Here is a 19,966-nt window from a genome sequence, read left to right on the forward strand (position 1 = left end):
AAATCTCCCTCTCAATCGTATAGTCTGCATTTAACATCATGGTTTATAATAGACTTGCTTTTCTCCCCTTATGGTCTTGACCTTGAATTTAGATTTGTTCCTTATTAACTATATATTCACAGGCTTTTAGCAGAAATGTCTTTAATATATTTTAGAAAAATAAAGAACAGATTTAAAGAGAGGTAAATTGAATTGAATTTTACTCTATCTTTTTATTTTTATGTGTCTGCTTACTGAATGCTCACAAGACCTTTTCTGCTGCAACTCATTTATAGGAATACTTATTTCTGTAATGTGTAAAGGACATAACACTAGTAAATGGAACATGAAGTGCTGTAGCTCAGTTTTTACACATTTTAAGTTTCTGGTTGTAATTTAGAAAAATGCTCAGGATGGAGCAGAGGTAGCAGGGAGCATATTCTGTCACACACCATAAGTGCCCTTAAAGGACAGCACTAGACCAGCCATAGTCAATCTTGGGATTGCATCACAATCACCCAGACTTGTTAAAAACAGACGGCTAGTGGAGTCTGAGAGGATGCTGGTCTAATGAGTTCACAGGTGATAATTCTTCCCATTTTGGAAACACCATTTGGTAGCCACTGCATCCAACCATAATCCTCTTAATTGTAGGTGCTGACTTTTTTTTTCTTGAATACCTGTTAAATCACACTCTGTCTCACATATGGGAGATGCATACTACGTAAGTGTTAAAGTAATTAAGGGTTTGCTATTTTGACCTAATAATATTTGACTAATAGGATTTGATGGGCCCCAGTTAATAGAAAAGTCAGCAACTGAGAGAAAAGTGACTAAACTTAGCTTTCAGCTTTGCCTTTTACCTACGTAACTGGGGAATCCCAAGTTTTGTACTTGAAAGTATTCTTCTATTTCTTCCATGTGTATAGATAGATAGATAGATCTATAGATAGATAGATGGACAGATACAGATTATAAAGATTTAAAGCCATTGGAAACCCAAGCTAAAATGATGCATTATCACTTTTATGTTTTGTACCTTCCAAACATAAATCATTATTGATACATAAAGCAGAACTAATTTATATGTATACATACACATAAAATCATAATTTTGCCTATTTTTAAACACAAGTAATCAAAATAGAATTGAGTCTTTTAAATTGTTGAATCTAGAAAGAATTTGTTTACTTTTTCCTTAATTTTTATCAGTGTTTTATTCATCATTACATTTCAATTCTTTGTATTTTTAAAATGTTGTAGCCAAATGACAGTCATTGAAAAATAAAGAATTCTGGAAGATACATGTTTTTTATATTTTTAAATTTTCTTCATTGGTAATTTTTTTAAATAGTAACTTTATATTGTTTTTTTTTTTACATACAGACTATACCCAAATTCCAACAGGGCAACTAAAATGAATCAAAGTTATTCCTTAATAGAGAGGGTTTTTTTTTTCCCTAATAATTTAAGGCAACAACAGGCTGATGTTTACCAAAATTGTCTCTTTCCTTCCTTATCTTTCTTTTATGGACAGACTATATCCAAACTTCAACAGGGCAACTAAAATGAATCAAAGTTATTCCCTAATATAGAGGTTTTTTTATTCCTCAATAATTAAGGCAACAATAGGCTGATGTTTAACAAAATTATCTGCTCCTGGCCATCCAGCTGTTTCATATTTCCTTCCTTTCCTTGTAGGTTTGACTATGATCACTGAGTCCTTGCCAAAGGAACATGGCTAAAAGTGGTAAAAACTACATTCAGGCGTGGTCCATAAAACCCTCCCACAGGAGCATTTACTATCATATGGGACTGATTTTTTTAAAAAATCAATCAAAAGCCTACCCATTTTTGAAGAAATCCTATTGACAAAGAAATAATGATCCTGGACGGTAACATTTTGATAACTTGAGTCTCAGATAAACCTTTGGATCCTGAGGCTTAAATATACAGGTGGAAAGTTATAGGAGTCAGTCCCAAAGAACAGCTTATTTTCCACTGCCTACTCTAGATGTAGTTATGGAAGAAAAAAGTGCAAGAAATAACTATAAGGTACAACTAGATGGTTTATAAACAATAATGGGCCAGAGAGTTCCTGTTACCTGGAAAAAGCAGTGTCTTATCCCCAGGAGTATTTAAATATTGATATGAACTGGAAACATCTGTTTGTTTCTTATTCCTCTTTTTCCCAGGAGGGAACGTTTGTTGCTGTTACCCTGTTTCAGTTCTGCCCTTGATTTGGAATATCTGTAGGGGTGGGGTGGGATTGTCTTTTAGATATTGACCATTTGGAGAAGACTATTACCCAGGGATCTTTAAATTTAACATATGGGATATATGTTCGTCTCCTTTGGGGTGGGGTGAGTAGGTTTCATGTAAAGCATGAAGATTCAAACACTTATTTAGTGACCAGAAGGGAAAACTCAGGTAGGGATTGGTTCATTGTTTGCTCAACCAATGCTCCAGTTTTCTTGGGCACACAGCTATGCTAACTTCCTAGCCTTCCTTGAAATTAAAAGTGGCTATGTAACTCAATTCTGGCCAATGGATTAACTCACTTCTTGGTACGGCTCATAAAATCCTCCTTGTGATCAATCCTCCATTTGCTCTACCCATCTGGTGGATAAACACAGAAAAAACTGAGGCCTTTGAAGAAGGCTGCACCATGGTAGAAGAGAGAATCCCCCAAATGACTATGAAAACAAAGACCCTCACCACGCGCAACAGACTTCCGATCACTTGTGTTAAGCCACGGAGACTTGGAGATTTGCCTTTCAGCAGTATTACTGTACTACGAAGCAAGTGTGCTACAGTTTGGGTAGGATTTCACTTTGGCTAAACACTTTCAAACTGTAAAAAAGATCACTGTATTAAATGTTGTTAAAAGTGGGGAAAATTGTTACTTTTATTCAACATTGTGAAAGCAATACTAGAAAAGTCTTCCTAAGTAACTGTACTTTATAGTATGCTTTGCATTTTAAATGGGTGTATGCTTTGATTGAACAATTCTAATTTGGGGATTTTTTCCTAACAAGAAAAATGTGAACAATTGCACAAGAATGTAAATACGAGGATATTCGTAAAGGTAGAGATTATAAGCATCCAAAAGTCAAGATGAAAAGGGGCGAGTTACATACTTCACAGCATGGGCTCATGAAAGAATATGGCGTAGCTATTAAAAGGGTGTCATGTAATTTTTTTATTGACTTATTCAAAGCTATGTGGGAGACACTTATGTTTGTAGTAAGACAGATTGAAAAAATAGAACTGGTCCTTTCCTCTTGGAACATTACAGCTCGGAAGTAGGGTCTAAAACAAGTCAACAAGTAAACAGAATTATGTAACTGAGATTACAGCAAAGAGAATTTCAGTGTCAAACAAAGGCACTGATGTAGGAAAACAGAAGCATATTCTTCGTCCTTAAGAGACAGATGTTTGAGGACAGGCTGTGCTACCTACTTCACTTAAAATCTGGGAGAAGCTGTTTAGGAATCAAAATGATAGCTATTCACAAAATCATTTTGCATCTTATATATCATAATACATGTAAAGCATTTCATATAATATCTGACATATATTAGGTGCTCAGTAAAACTAGCTATTGTTAATAATGTTATTATGATGATTCATTACCACTTTCATTATTGACTTGGAAAGCACTGCATACTAACTCAGTTGTAAGAAGATAGTTGTAGAACAGAGGGTTCAATATGTTCCCGTTTTTGAAAACCTAGGTGGATGAAAAGGAGAAAATAAGTTTTCCAAAAACTTTTCCCTTGAGGTATGGGAATTTGAGGGGAATTCCAACTTATTCTTTATAATTTTAATTGTTTTAATTGTCTATGAGTGCCAATATTTTTGAGAGAGACAGCCAGATGTTATCCTGTTGTGATCAGATTGCTAACTTTATAAAACTTACATGCTTAAAACGCATGAAATGGCAGACCTTCAACATAATTCTAAAATATGCAAATTAGAGTTACTACTAGAACGTATTTATATTATTCTTTGTCATAATGTCAGAATACAAAAATAGGGCACACAAACAATTATTAGGAATTTAAGCAATAGATCTTTTCATGCTGCCCTGGTACGATGGTTCCATCTAGACAAGAAAAGCCTGTGAATGTTGTCTGCTTCCTGAGTTATTTCTGTGGCTGACAGAAAGGAGATAATTTATCTACCTAACAGAAACAAAGTTCCTACCGTGTGGCAGGCACAGTGGTAGACAGTTTATATCCATTCTCCCATTCTCTCATTTAAGCCTTACAATTATTCAAATAGAGAGGTATCACAGAGACTCATCTTATCCATGAAAAAAATCAAGGCTCATAAACATTAAGCAATTTAACTACAACTATGTAATTCGTAAGTAGCACAAAAATGTAATAAAATAATAACTTACATGACATGAGTCTATGATAAATGTACTCTCATACCTGAAAGTCATCTTATAAAAAAAAAAAAACCTCTTTTTTATGGTGGCACAAAGTAAAAATTTCAATTTCAATTTTTAAAGACTTAATTTTTAGAACTAGTTTGCAAATGTTTCAAAATTTTAAAAAGTAACTACTATTCAAGGAGATCAAACAGAGGCTAAAAAATGTCTCTAGCTTATTACTAAGATTTTTTCACTAATTCATGCATTCAAATACCTACCATTATATACCCTCATTTTTATAAACAAAATATAAATTATATGATATTAAAGCCCCTTTCAAGTCCAATGAATGATAATCTAATCTAAGCTTTCTTCAGCTAAAGTTATCTTAACTTGCTCATTACACTTAGTGCTTTAATCTAAGCAGAATCAATTTTTTTAAAAAAGCAACTGTAATGTTACAAAGAGAGATTTTTATGGGGTGGTAAGATTGCCCTAAGTGATTGAAAGGTTGTGTCAATTCTTAAGGTAAATAGCAAGACTTGTAAGCCTTTAAAAAGAAGTTTGCCAAATAACTGCTTGTTTTTCTTAACCCTAGTATGGGTGAGTATGTATTAATACATTAAATATTGACTTCACAACAATTTCCATATTTATAAGGAAATGATGAAAAGGGGGGGAAAAAAAAAACACCTAAATGTTCTAGTTCACTGTTTAAATCTAAGTTCTGATATCTGTTACTTGTATGATATTGGGTAAATTTATTGAAATATCTGCTTTATTATTTCCTTGGGTGTGAATTAAATAGAACTTAAAAACACAGATTGGTATAAGCATATCTACAGTAGTAGATATAAAGTATTCATTAAAATAATGGAACAACACTGTGATTGTAGCAAGCATTTGGTAAGCTTCAATTGAAGTATTTAGAAGTACCAAAATATGAAAGGCTTATATAGGAAATGGGATATGTGTGCATCAGAGAGAGATTATAGATATTTAATTAAATATATTTGATTTGTTTAATTAGTTGTTTCTTTCAAAGACATAGTTGGAGTCTCCTAGTCTGGGCCTAACATGCTTGAATTATTCTACCATGGCCTCTTCTCAGAGTTTCATTTGATGTCATGTCTATATACACGTTAAGAAAATATTTACTCACATCTTTTAAAGGTGACTTAACGAATTGTTTGCTTCAAATCCTGTTCTGTCCTACCAGGTAGATTACAGAAAACTATGTACACAAAGCCAAATCCTGATGTATTTCTATTTAGGGGCATTAAATACACCATGTAAACATACATTTGACATTATAGAGAAATATGTTCCCAGAGTATAGTATGAACCAGGCTTCTATTTTGGGAAAATACTCAAAGAAATCATCATGTTCAGGTAAATCCCTATATGCACTTCTATTTCTTTTCTTTTCTACGATCTCACTGACCCACAAACCACACACTGAAACTCCCTTATATGGATACAAAAGATGAAGCCATTCAAAAGTTACCAAAAAGTCCACAAGCAGAGGCCTAGCTATATTAGAGACTTAAGTACATTAAATTGTATTTAAATTCGGCTTCCAAACAACAAATACCATTCACGTATACAGAGGTGAATGCAAATTGAGTAATTTTAAACAAGAAGCAGCATTTTTAGAAATCCTAAAATGAAGAGTAATTATACTCATTTAGATAACCATCAAATCTATAGGATTTAGCTTTCAAGTGAATTAAGCATTGAAGAAGGATAGATTTATTTGACAGTTTGTTGAAGAGCTCCTCTAAATTGCAATATTTTTGGTTGATACGCGTGTGTACAAGACCAACTACTTTGAAAATGAAGTGCTGTGAAAAATGTCAAGAGATCAATTTGGTGTAATCATTGCTCTGGACTTAAGCACTGTGGAATGAACTACAGTAAATTATTCAAGTATCTCATTTTGAAGGGCACATTAAATAGCATTTAATTATATCTGTTCAAAACATGAAGGGATTTTTAATGCAATATCCAAAATCTAAAATTAGTTGGAAAAATCTGTTTGAAACACTTGCATGCTCATAGAGAAACACAAAAAATCTCAGAAACTTTCCAAATAAAGATGCCATTAACTCTGGGAAGGAATGTTTCCCATTTAGTCAGTTATCTATTGTTAATCTTATCTCTAAATTCTTATTGACTCTGTTGGCTGTAATTGTTGACACTGCAAACAATTTCTATTTACTCTTACTTAGCGTGAAGCCTATAGCCCTGCAGGGAGCCCCTTTGAATTCACACACTTAATTACTTCCTGTTCTCCAGGGAAGTGTTATTCTGGCAAAAGGAGAGGTGAAAGAGTTTATTAAATGGTGCCATAAACTAGACAGTCATATTATAGAAGGGATGTGTATGAAGGAAGAGGGCAGATAAAATATTAATAAGAAAAATATCTAACATTTGGAAATGACGAAAAGGGAAGAGAGTAAGCCCTTTCAATGCCTTATTTTAATAGAGTGTTCAAAAGTTATGTAAATATCTAGACACATATTTCTTTGTCTTATGTGCTCTCCACTATTGATTAAAGACAAATACTCTGTTCAGTTACATGATAACTAGAGTTTTTTGTCAAGACAAATGCAAATGGTTCTGCCCAGTAGAAACTATAACATCAAAGGTCATGGTTTTATTGTCATGCAGAACATCAGTTTTGTATCCAGCAAAATAGATTTACTCTAGTCTAACGTTCATTATTCAAATGCTGATAAATACCCAGGTCTTCAAGTGCCTCCCCACCCCCACCCCCGAGATGGAGACTCACTCTTGTTGCCCAGGCTGGAGTGAAGTGAAGTGCAGATTACTACAACCTCCACCTTCCGGGTTCCAGGTATTCTCCTGCCTCAGCCTCCTGAGTGCTGGGATTACATGCATGCACCATCACGCCCAGCTAATTTTCATATTTTGAGTAGAAAGAAAGTTTCACCATGTTGGCCAGACTGGACTCGAACTGACCTCAGTTGATCCACTCGTCTCGGTCTCCCAAAGTGCTGGGATTACAGGCGTGAGCCACTGTGCCTGGCCTCAATCAAATGCCTTTGGAATTACCTCTATCACTCTGCTGGTTCCCTAACTGATGGGTTCAATTACATCTTATACATGTTCATTCTGTATTCTATTATAGCCATGTTAAACTATCCTGTAGTTCAACAGGGTAACACATTTGTAGTATTTTTTTTTTTTTTTTTTTTTTTGAGACGGAGTCTCGCTCTGTCGCCCAGGCTGGAGTGCAGTGGAGCGATCTCAGCTAACTGCAAGCTCCGCCTCCCAGGTTCACGCCATTCTCCTGCCTCAGTCTCCCGAGTAGCTGGAACTACAGGCGCCCGCCACTTCGCCTGGCAATTTTTTTTTTTTTTTTTTTTTTGTATTTTTTTTAGTAGAGACGGGGTTTCACTGTGTTAGCCGGGATGGTCTCGATCTCCTGACCTCGTGATCCAACCATCTCGGCCTCCCAAAGTGCTGGGATTATAGGCTTGAGCCACCGCGCCCGGCCCTTTTTGGTATTTTTTATATGGAACTTCATGGTGTATCTTTACTAATTGTAATACATTTTGAATATCACAACTTAGATGATATATACAAATGTGATTATTAAAATTTTCAACATTTTATCTCTGTGAATTATTGCTAGATTTGACCTCCTTCCATTAGTATTCTATGTTCAAAAGTTATCTGTGCAACTCATAATACATGTCTTACAGTATTATTTTATTCATTTTTGGGAAGAAAATTGACAACTCAAAAGCAATGCTCACAATTTACAGTTCTTCCCTTGCTATTCTTTGACTCTGTGTCTCATTACTTCACCTAGAAAATATTCTGAGTATAGGAATAGTTTATTATCTTTCATAATTCATTGTATATAACATTTAAGCAGATGTGTATTCAGTAATAAATTCATTTTTATTATAAAATGCAAGCTTAACATATAAGCCACATTAGCTTGTGGCTGTTTTCTTTTTAAAGTTATGCCAAAATGTTTAATTTTCTTAGAATCATTAAGTCAAATCAATCTTAAGAGATAAAGAATTTCATACACATTGTTTAAAAACTGGAACTATTGGGCTGGGCGCGGTGGCTCAAGCCTGTAATTCCAGCACTTTGGGAGGCCGAGACGGGTGGATCACGAGGTCGGGAGATCGAAACCATCCTGGCTAACACTGTGAAACCCCGTCTCTACTAAGAAATACAAAAAACTAGCCGGGCGAGGTGGCGGGCACCTGTAGTCCCAGCTACTCCGGAGGCTGAGGCAGGAGAATGGCGTGAACCCGGGAGACGGGGCTTGCAGTGAGCTGAGATCCGGCCACTGCACTCCAGCCTGGGGGACAGTGAGACTCCGCCTCAAAAAAAAAAAAAAAAAAAATTGGAACTATTCTGAGTATTTTCTAAATTAAAATAATAGTTTGGATTATTATATATTAAAAATATTAAGGACAAAGATTCATTTCAGTGTTTTGCTTTAGTTTCAAAAATAGTTTTGTATCCAAACTCTCTTAAGTATTACTGCATTGAAGGCATGGCATCAATATATGCTAATTGTGATGTGAATTAAGACACCAAACCTTAGAAAGAAGTCTCAGAAAATTTTTCATTAATACGTAATCACCGTTATCTTAGAATTAATGCCCTAAGAGAATGCCAGAAAAAAAATACATATGTATGATTATGGAATAGATATTACTATAGTTATGTCCTCACTGATAAATTAAAGAAGAACAAAATATGAAATTTAACTGTAAGTTATTAGGTATCAAGATATCTTTGGATGAATTTTTGTTATCTTTATAAAACTAATACTACATTTATATGACCAGATGACTTTCAAATTAATAACAAGAATAATATATGCTATTAAATATATTTAGCCCTTTAAAGGGAAGGTGTACTTGGGCTTTTCAAGGTAGTTTAACCCTGAAACAGAAGAAATAATCTGTGCAAGATACTCTGCTTGCCACATACTTCAGACAGCCCCAAATGCTAGTTCCAGAGCACTGACCTTGACTTACAGAATCAAAATCTGTGGGCATTGTCTGAAAACTACATTTTAAACAAGCTTTTCAGATGATTCTTTTGACAGTTTGGAATCTAATGTTAGAAAGCTAATGCTTAGCATCATTGGTCTTGAGAAATGATGTAAACACTTCTTTGAAACGAAGATTGAGTTCAAATTGTGTTAGACTCTGTGATACTATTAGACTAAAGCACTCAAGTCGCTTTTATGAAATCACTGAGCAGTTTACACACTAAAACCTACTCTTGGTCATACAGGTATTCACACAATGACTATCCATTGATTGTTTACTACATCAACAATTTCCTTTTTTTTTTTTTTTTTGGTAGGGCTTTGGGATATATTTGACTTCTAAGCATGAGTGTTGCACTTTCATTTCTATTGATTTAGAAAAAGAACCATAATTGTTTTGTCCAGTATTCAATTTTCAAAGTGATTGTTTCTTTTTATATTTGTTTATATAGTTTAAATATTACATTATATTTGTTCAATATCATATCGTAAATGTAAAGATTATATTCTGAATATTAGCTACAGTTTGAAAATGCCAAGTGAATTGGATCTGAAATAAAAAGCGTTTGACGTTCTGTTTTTAAGGCAAAATGTGTATTCTACTTGAATTTTCACTTCTAAATGCAGAACTAAATCTCAACTTGTAAATATACAAGAATAGATGACAGTTTACTGAAGCAATGTACTCACTCTTTTCAATATTAAAATAATACTTTTGATTAGTATAATGCTAATATATAATATATAATATTAAACTATTATTCATGTCATCTTTGTTTAAATTACATTTGACTTTCTGAAACATGACTTAAAGAATACAATTTGATTTATGTGTTTTACAGGCCATAAAGTGTTTATATCTTTTTAATGCGTGATTATTTTTATGTGCAGTAAAGCATGGGTTGTCAGTTGGATATGTTGAAATGTATAATCTTTAAGCCTTTTATGGAGATTTCTGTGAATAGCACATCTTTTTCTATATATTTTCAACTGACAGTCAATGGGAAGTTAAAATTATAGCTACAGTTGGAGCCCCATGTTCTACTAAAAAGTCTGAAAACAAATTTTGCAGCAAGGTCGCCTACTTCAGCTCATCTCTTGCTATAAAAGACTGTTAACAAAATTGTTTTCACTAAAACCTTGATGATTTTGGCAGTTGAGTCTCTGAGGTAAACTTAAGACCTATTAATGGAACAGAATGAGAACAATAAAAGGAGAACTAAACAGTCCTGAAATGAATTAGAAATGTGGAAAAGTTATTAAATACTGTCTAACACAGCAGTATTTTACCCTTGAGGCTAATTTCTATTTTAAGTTGAAATCTATCATTTCTTACCGAAAAGAGTTGCTATACAAAATATTAAAATTATAAAAAATATATAAATCATCCAAAAGAGTATATAAGTATATTGCACAATATTATTATTATTTAAAGTATAACAGATACATAGATTAAAAGAAATGCGGGAAATAAATAATATAAATGTTTTACATACTTATAAAAACTCTGTTTTAAAATAATATAAATGTTTTAAATTTTGTAACAACTGTGTTTTTTTAAAAAGTATTGGTGTGAATCATTTTTTATATTATTTTATCATTTTATTGTTACTTGAAAGGACAGGATTATTTCTAGCAACTTTAAGTAATAAATTTCAATCTTTAAAAAAAATTTTATACAATCTCTCTCTTTCCACTGAACTAGTATGATATGCAGTATAGTAAGGTTATAAAATAATAGCATTCATAAATAACAGAACAAAAGCAAACTAGGGACAATATAATTAATTGATTATAATTAATATTTCACACTATTAAGACATTATGCATTTTTGCAAAGTGATATTGGTAGTTTGAGATGTTACAGCAGTTCAAAAAAATAATAATCACTGAAGAACATACATTTATCCCACCACCTGCTTCCTTTTCCCACTGCCTTCCATATTATAGGTGAAAAATGATTTCAAAGTTACATAACTTTGTGGTTAAGGGAATGAACTCTGGTGCCAACACATCAAAGTTCAAAATCTAGGTCTATCTTTAACAATCTCTCTGGCTGAGGCCAAGTGACTTAATCTCTAAATCCTTCATCTTAACTTGTGCAATGTAAACAGCATGTACTTTGGAAGGTTGGTGTGACCGTTAAGCTATAATGACATCCAGTTTATTTTAAATGCTGTCAAGAGTACTAGCTGTTATGAAGCAAATCAGATTTGCATATAGCATTTGGCATGATGTCTAAAAAGGGACAGTAAATCTGTAATGTGATTTCATATACCTAAGAATAACTCGTTATGTTTTATATTAGTGTAAAATATGTCGGTTGAAAAATGCATTACCATTTGTTGTTTACATCTTAAATTGTCAAACAAAGATAACAAACTGTAGTTAAGAGCAAGAGATCTGGCTTTAGAAAACAGAGTTCTATAGGGTCTTGAGCTGTTTGCTCAGGCTGGAGTACAGTAGTGTAATCATAGCTCACTACAGCCTAGAGCTTCTGGGCTCAAGTGATCCTCTGGTTTCAGCCTCCTGAGCAAGCTAGGACTACAGGCGTGCACGTGACACTCAACTAATTTTTATTTGCAAAAATGTAAAACAATGCAGCTCTTCTTACTATTATTTTTAAATAGAGCTACTTTTCATAACAACAGGTGACAAGCTAATATGCAATGAGCTGATATTGTTATTTTAGAAAATTAAAAGGAATGTGATTATAATTTCTTAGTTTTAATTTCTTATATGGTGAATGTTGATAGATCTAATCTACGGAAACAAAATCTCTTTATGGTCCTCAATAAATTTGAGAGTGTGTGAGACCAAAAAGTTTGGGAACTTCTGCATCATGCCATTTTATTTCCAGGACCACAAAGGTAGCAAGGAATTTCAATTACTTTTTCGTAATCACATGTCTCTTCTTAAAGCAAAAAAGTAAAACAACAATAAAACTGATTAACTCACATACTTTGGCTGAGGCATCTCTAATTATCACACCACTCAATCTTTATTACTTGATATGGGCCCAGAATTGGACCTTGAATAAAGCCAGCTGACAATAATCTTTCTTGGGAATCTAGAATTTAGACTCTGTTTGGCAAAGTACATTAGATGACTGCAGTACTTAAAATGAAAATGCACCCAGTACCTGATTTAGCTTTGGTGACATGGTGAGTCAAAGCCACATGCAAGCTAAAAGCTATGCAGTAGAGGAGATTGCATGAGTAAGCAAAGAAAGCTAACTGGCAAACAGAATCAAAATCATGGAGAGGACAGAAACAGAGACAAGAGGCAATCATTTCAGTTGCCAAATATGAAGAAGCAACCCTAATTGCTGACATCCAGTCCGAGTCTCCACAAGCCAGTTAAATTTTTATTTCCTGACTTAGGATGTTCCTGAGATTTGCTGTGTTTCCTTGCAATCAATCTTTCTCTTTTGAGTATGTGTGTTAATCCGGTAATGTGTCTGTTATTGCAATAAACTTTCATAGAAATATATCACATATATAGCAGGGTGGCCACACGGGTTTAAATATACACTTCAGTGATGTTTATAAAGTGAAAACACCCGTGTAATCACATCCAGCTCAAAAATTACATCACCAGTATCCAGATGTCTACACATGTCCCCTTTGGTCACTGGTTTTCTACAAAGGTAACCTACCTCTGCTGTTGATTAACTTGAAATAATTATGTCATATGATATACTATTCTTTTTGTGTGGATTTGTTCATTTATCATTATGTGAATGGGATGTATCCATTCCATAAAAAAATAGCAGTGGCTCGATCTTTTCATTGTTATATATTATTGCATATGACAAATTACCAATATTTATTTATGCATACTGTTATTGATGCACATTGGGTTGATTTAGTTGGGAACCATAATAAATAACGTCACTATAAATACACATATACTTGGCTTCGGGTGCCTATACGTATATGCATTATTTATGTGATACATATACAGAGCTAAGAGAAGAATGGCTAATTTTTTTTTTTTTTTTTTTTTGCTATCCTTGACCATTTACGTTTTTACATACAACTTGTAATTAACTTATACCAAAAACATAACAGTGCACACTCATTACCAGTTTATTCCCAAACAGCTTTCCAATGTAGCTATTTCTCCTTATCTCATTGGTTTCCATGAGTTACATTCTGAGATAACTGCATTGTCTAATATATATATAATATTATATATATGTGTGTGTGTGTGTGTGCGTGTGTGATATATCTCCTGTGCTTTATCCCTCTCCTCATGATCTGTTTTGATGAATAGATTATTAAAATAGATTTATTAACATTTTCTTTAATAGTGATTTATGGTCAAGAAACAAAATCATGATGTTATTCTCATGTGTTTTTTTCCCCAAAAGTTGTATTGTTTTAACATTCACTTTTAGCTCTACAATCCATCTGGGACTTGCTTTTTTGTTTGTTTGTTTCCTCTAGAGACAGTGTCTAACTCTGTCTTCAGTTGAGTGCAGTGGCATGATCATATTTCACTGTAGCCTTAACCCCCTGGGGTCAAGTGATCTTCTTGCCTCAGCCTCCCAATGCAGCTGTGACTACAGGTGCACATCACCATGTCTTTAAAAAAAAAAAAAAATTGTAAAGACTGGGTCTCACCTTGTTCCCTAGACTAGTCTTGAACTCCTGTACTCAAGCAATCTTCCTGCCTCAGCCACCCTAAGTGTTGAGATTTACAGATGTGAACCACCACACCCAGGGTCTTACTTTTGTATATGGTGTGAGACAAAGGTCATGGTTCAATTTTTTGTGAATTGAATATTCAGTTGATTCAGGAACATATCTTAAAAAGGCCATGCATTCACAATTGCATGGTGTGGCCACCACCTATGTCACAAATTATAAGGCAGTATTTATGTAGGTAGGTTCTAATCTCTCCATTCTATTCCATTATTCCATTTGTCTCTTCTGAGAATTCTATCACACTGCTTTACCAAGAGGCATTACAATTAGTTTTGATGTACAATAGTGCTAGCCCTCTAACCTTTTCTTCTTCAAGATTATTTTTGCTATCTTTGGCTAATTGCATTTTCACATATATCTTACAACTAGCTTGCACACAAAAACATACATGTGCACACACATTGACAGTTTATTTTTATTTTTTAAATGTATGCTACAGACCTATATTAAAAGAATTCACATTTTCATAACCCTTAAATCCTTAACATGGTATATATTTCTTTTTATTTATGTCTTCTTTGTTTTTTCCATTAATGGTTTTAGGAATTTTGTATGTGTATAAGTCTTAGATATCTTTCATTAGATTTATTTCTAAGTATTTAATGTTTTCTGATACACATATGCATATATATGGCATGTTAAATTTATAAATGTATATACATGTATATATTATCAATGTATATAAATTATGTACATTTATAAATTTATATACATATGTGGTATTTTAAATTTTAAATTTCTAATTTGGGGCTGGTCTATAGAAATAAAATTAGTGTTTGCATTGTGGCTTTCTAACAGAAAACCTACAAAAATTATCTACTAATTTCAATTATTAATCTGTAGAATCTGTGGAATTGTTTATGTACATAGTCATCCTCCTTTAAATATCATTAAAAATTTATTCTTTGTTAGACATTACACTTGTAGTTCATTTCTTTGCATTAGCAGAGGCCTCCTGTACAATTTTAAATAGAAGTCGTGGTAACAGACATTTTTGACTTGTTCTTGATTTCTAGAAGAATGTTTTAATTATTTTTGCCAATAAATATGTTTGCTTTCAATATATTTTTACCTGGTAAATGAAATGCTGTTTTACAGCTTCCCTTGGTATCTGTGAGGGATTCATTCCAGGACCCACCAGGGGTACCATAATCTGTGCATGCTCAACTCTCTGATATAAAATGACATAGTATTTGCACATAATACATGCACATCCTCCCATATACTTCGAATCATCATTAGATTACTTACAACCTAATAAATGTAAATACTATGTAAATGGTTGTTATATTGTATTTGTTAGGGAATAATGACAGCAAAAAAGTCTGTGTATTTTCTGTACAAAGCCAACCATAGTTTTTTTTTTAAAATATTTTGTATCTATAGGTAGTTGAATCCAAGAATATACTACTCATAGATATGGAGGATCATTTGTATATCTAAGAATTTTGTAATAAATTGACATTGAATGTTAGCCAATATTTTTGTCTGTACCTCTTGAGAGAAACATGTAATTTTTCTCCTATGTCCTATACAATTTTTGAAATCTATGGAGTTTCAAACTTAAATGACCACGTGTTTCTGAAATAAGTTCAGCCTAGTTATTTTTTATAGATCTTGTATATTTGTGTCAATATTTTTATGATTTTTGAATTTATGTTTAGGGGAGACTCTGGGTTTTGTTTTTCTTTCTTTTTTTTTTTTTTTTTTGAGACGGAGTCTTGCTCTGTTGCCCAGGCTGGAGTGCAGTGGTGTGATCTCCACTCACTGCAAGCTCCGCCTCCCGAGTTCACTCCATTCTCCTGCCTCAGCCTTCCTTGTAGCTGGAACTACAGGCGCCCGCCACCGTGCCCGGTTAATTTTTGTATTTTTAGTAGAGATGGGGTTTCACCATGTTAACCAGGATGGTCTCGATCTCCTGACCTCGTGATCCGCCCGTCTCAGCCTCCCAAAGTGCTGGGATTACAGGCATGAGCCATCGCGCCCGGCCTTGTTTTTCTTTTGTTGTAATATCACTAGTTGATCTCAACAAACCATTATTGTCCTATTCTGCAGAAGAATTTATCGTAAAATGCTGTTACTTTAAATTAAAATATTGTAAAGAATTTACATCTGATGCCACCAGGCCTAGAGTTTTCCTTAGGGGAAGGTTTTTATAGTACTTGACTTTTAAAATCAAAGGATCGCTGATTAGAAAAATGAGATCTAGCAATTTATATTAATTTTTAAAAGGCCTAAACACATCATACGGTCACAACCAAAAAAAAGTCGTGATTTCAAAATGTACTCATAAAATGCATTATCTAATAACAATAAATGAGAGATATCAGATTGTGTCCAAAATGTTGTTTGCTCCAGAAGAGAATTACATGTGACATCATATAAATATGTAGACATGAGAAAAATCTTACAATGTAAAATGAGGCTATTAACAGGAAAAGGCCAAATGGTTACCATCTAAGAATCTTCTGAAGATGAATTACTGTATTTGTTTCCAATCTCTAGTATAATCAAATTACCACTAACGTGGTAGCTTACCACAAAACAAATTAATCTAGTTATAGTACTGGAGCTCAGAAGTACAAAATGAGTCTAACAGGCTAAATTGTCTGGGCAGATCCATGCTCCTGAAGGTTCTGAGGGTCATCTGTTTTCTGTGCTGTTACCAGCTTCCGGATGTTGCCTGTATTTCTCAGCTTGCAGCCCCTTCTGCCATATCAGAGCACGTTACTCCACCTTCTTCTTGGACTGTCACATCTCCTCTCTCTGTTTTACCAACACTTGTGATTACTTCGGGCTCAGCCAGATAAACTAGGATAATCTCCCATCTCAAGACCCTTGATCACGTCTGTAAAATACTTTTTTTCCATTTGGTGCACTTAGAAGTTCTGAGGATTAGGAAGTGGAAATCTTTGGGGGACTGTTATTCTGCCTGCTACAATGGTCTTGTTGAATATATAAATGTCCAATGACTAAGCTCCATTCAAAGATACTTGTCTTGCTGAGAAACAACACAATTTTGACACTGCACAGAAAATGCAGACATTTCACATTAATCAAACTCAGAACAGCATTAGCCCAGAACACCAATGTTTTTTGGTTTTTTTGTTTTTGTTTTTTTTTTGAGATGAAGTCTTGCTCTGTCGCCCAGGCAGGAATGCAGTGGCACAATCTTGGCTCACTGCAACCTCTGCCTCCTGGGTTCAAGCGATTCTCCTCCCTCAGCCTCTGGAGTAGTTGGGATTACAGGCGCCCACCACTATGCCAGGCTAATTTTTGTATTTTTATTAGAGACAGGGTTTCACCATGTTGGCCAGGCTGAACACCAATGCATTTTAAATGTCATATACGTTGCAATGCTTTTTCCAGAATAACCACAATGGTCACCTCTTATAGATAGATCTGCATAGAAAACCAATTTAAAAACAGTTTCTGAGTGACTGTGGAACCAGAAAAAGATTTAGTTACATAATAGAAAACTTTACTATTAATGGGTGAACTACCTATTTCCACAATAGTGGATAACATCCCTAGTAACATTATAATATCCAAAATTCATTATGTAATTCTTTCTTCCTTGTGAATTTCTAGCCTTGGCACTGGAAGCCTTTGGCCTGGTCAGCTCTCTGTATCATTCCATTCCACTGATCACTGTTCTAAATGACATAGTCTTCAATATGCCTTTATCTGTGGATCTAAGAACCTGTCTACATCATTAAAGTGACAGTGCATCTCCAAAATAAAATGTGCTGATTTTATAGTTTCACTTTCTAATATTGTATAATTTTATTTATTTCAGAATTATTGTCTGGAGTGGCAGAGGAATGGGGATAGGGCTAACGTGTGAGTAGAAATCTTTCCCAAATCAAAGGTTCATATTCATGACTAAGAGAATAATCCTGAATCCTTACAAAAAATATTGTGTGGAAACTAGAACCCTTCAACTTGGATTAGTGTTGTTCAGAGATTATGTTATGCACAAAATGAAAGATAATCACATAAAAGATAATTTATAACGTTTTTACTCAGTTTAAGTAAGAACTCACAAAACACTTATAACAGTCCCAAATTGATAAAGATTCCCTCATCATCTCCCTCAGGAGATAATGAATTCCCTGTTATAAGTGCCTCAAACAACATGAACTGGGTTATATTTAGGAGAAGATTCTAGCCTCAGATCCATCTAACCTTTGAATTTCTCCCCAGGCTGAGATAGTCTGTTTTCAGAATGGAAATATCAGCTTTGGAAATGATACAAACCTCCAGCCTGGGCAGATCCCATCTCCCTATTATATATGTTTGCTTTCTAACTGACTCCCACATTTACCAAGAGAATGGAATGTAATTACATATTTCATATTGAAAAGCGTTTCCTAGGAGCAAAGTAGGAGAGAAGGACACTTTGTAAGAGGAAACAAAGATCAAATGAAGAGTTGCCACAGATGAGAGGTCTTTAAGAGCACTATCTTGCTGACTGCTTAGTTGGCTGCGTTTCTAGCTCATTTTTCTGTTCTTTTAGTCCTAGCACTTTGTGGGAAATGAGGATGAGTAGTAAATGTGCAATTGGGTAGGTGTCAGGGATGATAAATTGCAAAATAAAAACTAGATTTAATTTGAAAATTTAATGCAATAGGAAACATTAAAAATAATTAGGGTTTAACTGTATTGAAAATAACAGTTAGAAGACACTGTCTGACATAGCTAATGTATCCACAGAGGTAAAATTCTGCTAAAGGACAAGTATATCCTTAAAGTGCTCTAGCTAATGTTAGTTTACTTTTGGGAGGAAAAATAATGCTGTGATATATGATACTCATTACTTTTTGTTATGTTAAAATAATAAATAAGGAAATTCAATTTTACTTTTTCATATTGAGAAAGGGTTGGAAACAAGAATTTGTGTAGGGCATCAACTTTGTAATGTTATTAACCTTATAATCATCAATTATATTGTCTAAAATTCTTAACACTGGAATGAGTTATTTAGCTAAGAGACAGTCTCCAATGATCTGTAACCCTCATGTGCATTTTCTCCTGGTATTTATGTACCTGTATAGGCCTCTCTGACATGGAGTAGGGTCAACCTGTGACCAATAAGAATATTGTAGAAATCATTGAGTGTGACTTCCAAAAAATCTTCACTTTGTATTCTCTTGGATTGTTCACTCTGGGGAAAGCCAGCTATCAGATCACACGGACATTCAAGCAGAGGCCCGGACAGAAAGGTACCACCTCCCAGAACATATGGGTGAGCTCATTTTCTAGGCCCAGTCAAGATTTCAGAAGATAACATCCCTGCCAACACTTCTTGAAAGTGACCTCATAAGAGACCCTGAACCAAAACCACCCAGTTATGTGGCTTCTAATTTCTTGACCCACAAAAGTGATGCAACATATTAAACATTGGTTGTTATTTAAGCTGTCAAGTTTTGGAGTAATTTGCTATGCAGTGCCATGGCCTAAATGCTTTTGTCTCCCCAAAAGTCATATGTTAAAACCTAATTCCCAATGTGATAGTAGTGAGAGATGGAAAATTTGGGAGGTGATTCATGAGATGAAGCCCTCATGAATGGCATTGATGCTTTTATGTAAGAGGCCTCCCAAACACCTCCCTTGGCCCCTCTGCCTCTGAGGACACAGGAGAAGGTACCAGGAGGTGAGTTATGGATACCCCAGCTTCCAAAACTGTAAATTACTCTTGTCTGTAAGCTTGCTAATTCATGGCATTTTGCTATAGCAGCCTAATTGTACTAAGCTATGCAGCAACAAGAAACTGACACACTTATAATATATTTGTGTATGTTAATATCGATACAAATTGTGTTAATAAGTACACTA

General features: G+C 34.2%; 1 protein-coding gene across 21 annotated transcripts in view; it reads right to left on the reverse strand.

Annotated features, from left to right (window-relative positions):
- Positions 1-19,966, reverse strand: part of CDH18 (cadherin 18) — a 1,124,701-nt gene that overhangs the window by 393,717 nt on the left and 711,018 nt on the right. The window contains exons 1-2 of one of the 21 annotated variants that reach the window (XM_078004399.1): positions 12,379-12,539; positions 3,616-3,712 (exon numbers count right to left, since the gene is read on the reverse strand). The exons of the other annotated variants lie outside the window; for them this stretch is intronic. The gene's annotated coding sequence lies outside the window, so the exon portion shown is untranslated. Of the gene's footprint in view, positions 1-3,615; positions 3,713-12,378; positions 12,540-19,966 lie in introns of those variants that run through there. 21 annotated transcript variants of the gene reach the window in all.

This window comes from Macaca mulatta, chromosome 6, assembly GCF_049350105.2.
Source record: "Macaca mulatta isolate MMU2019108-1 chromosome 6, T2T-MMU8v2.0, whole genome shotgun sequence".
Lineage (NCBI taxonomy): Eukaryota > Metazoa > Chordata > Mammalia > Primates > Cercopithecidae > Macaca > Macaca mulatta.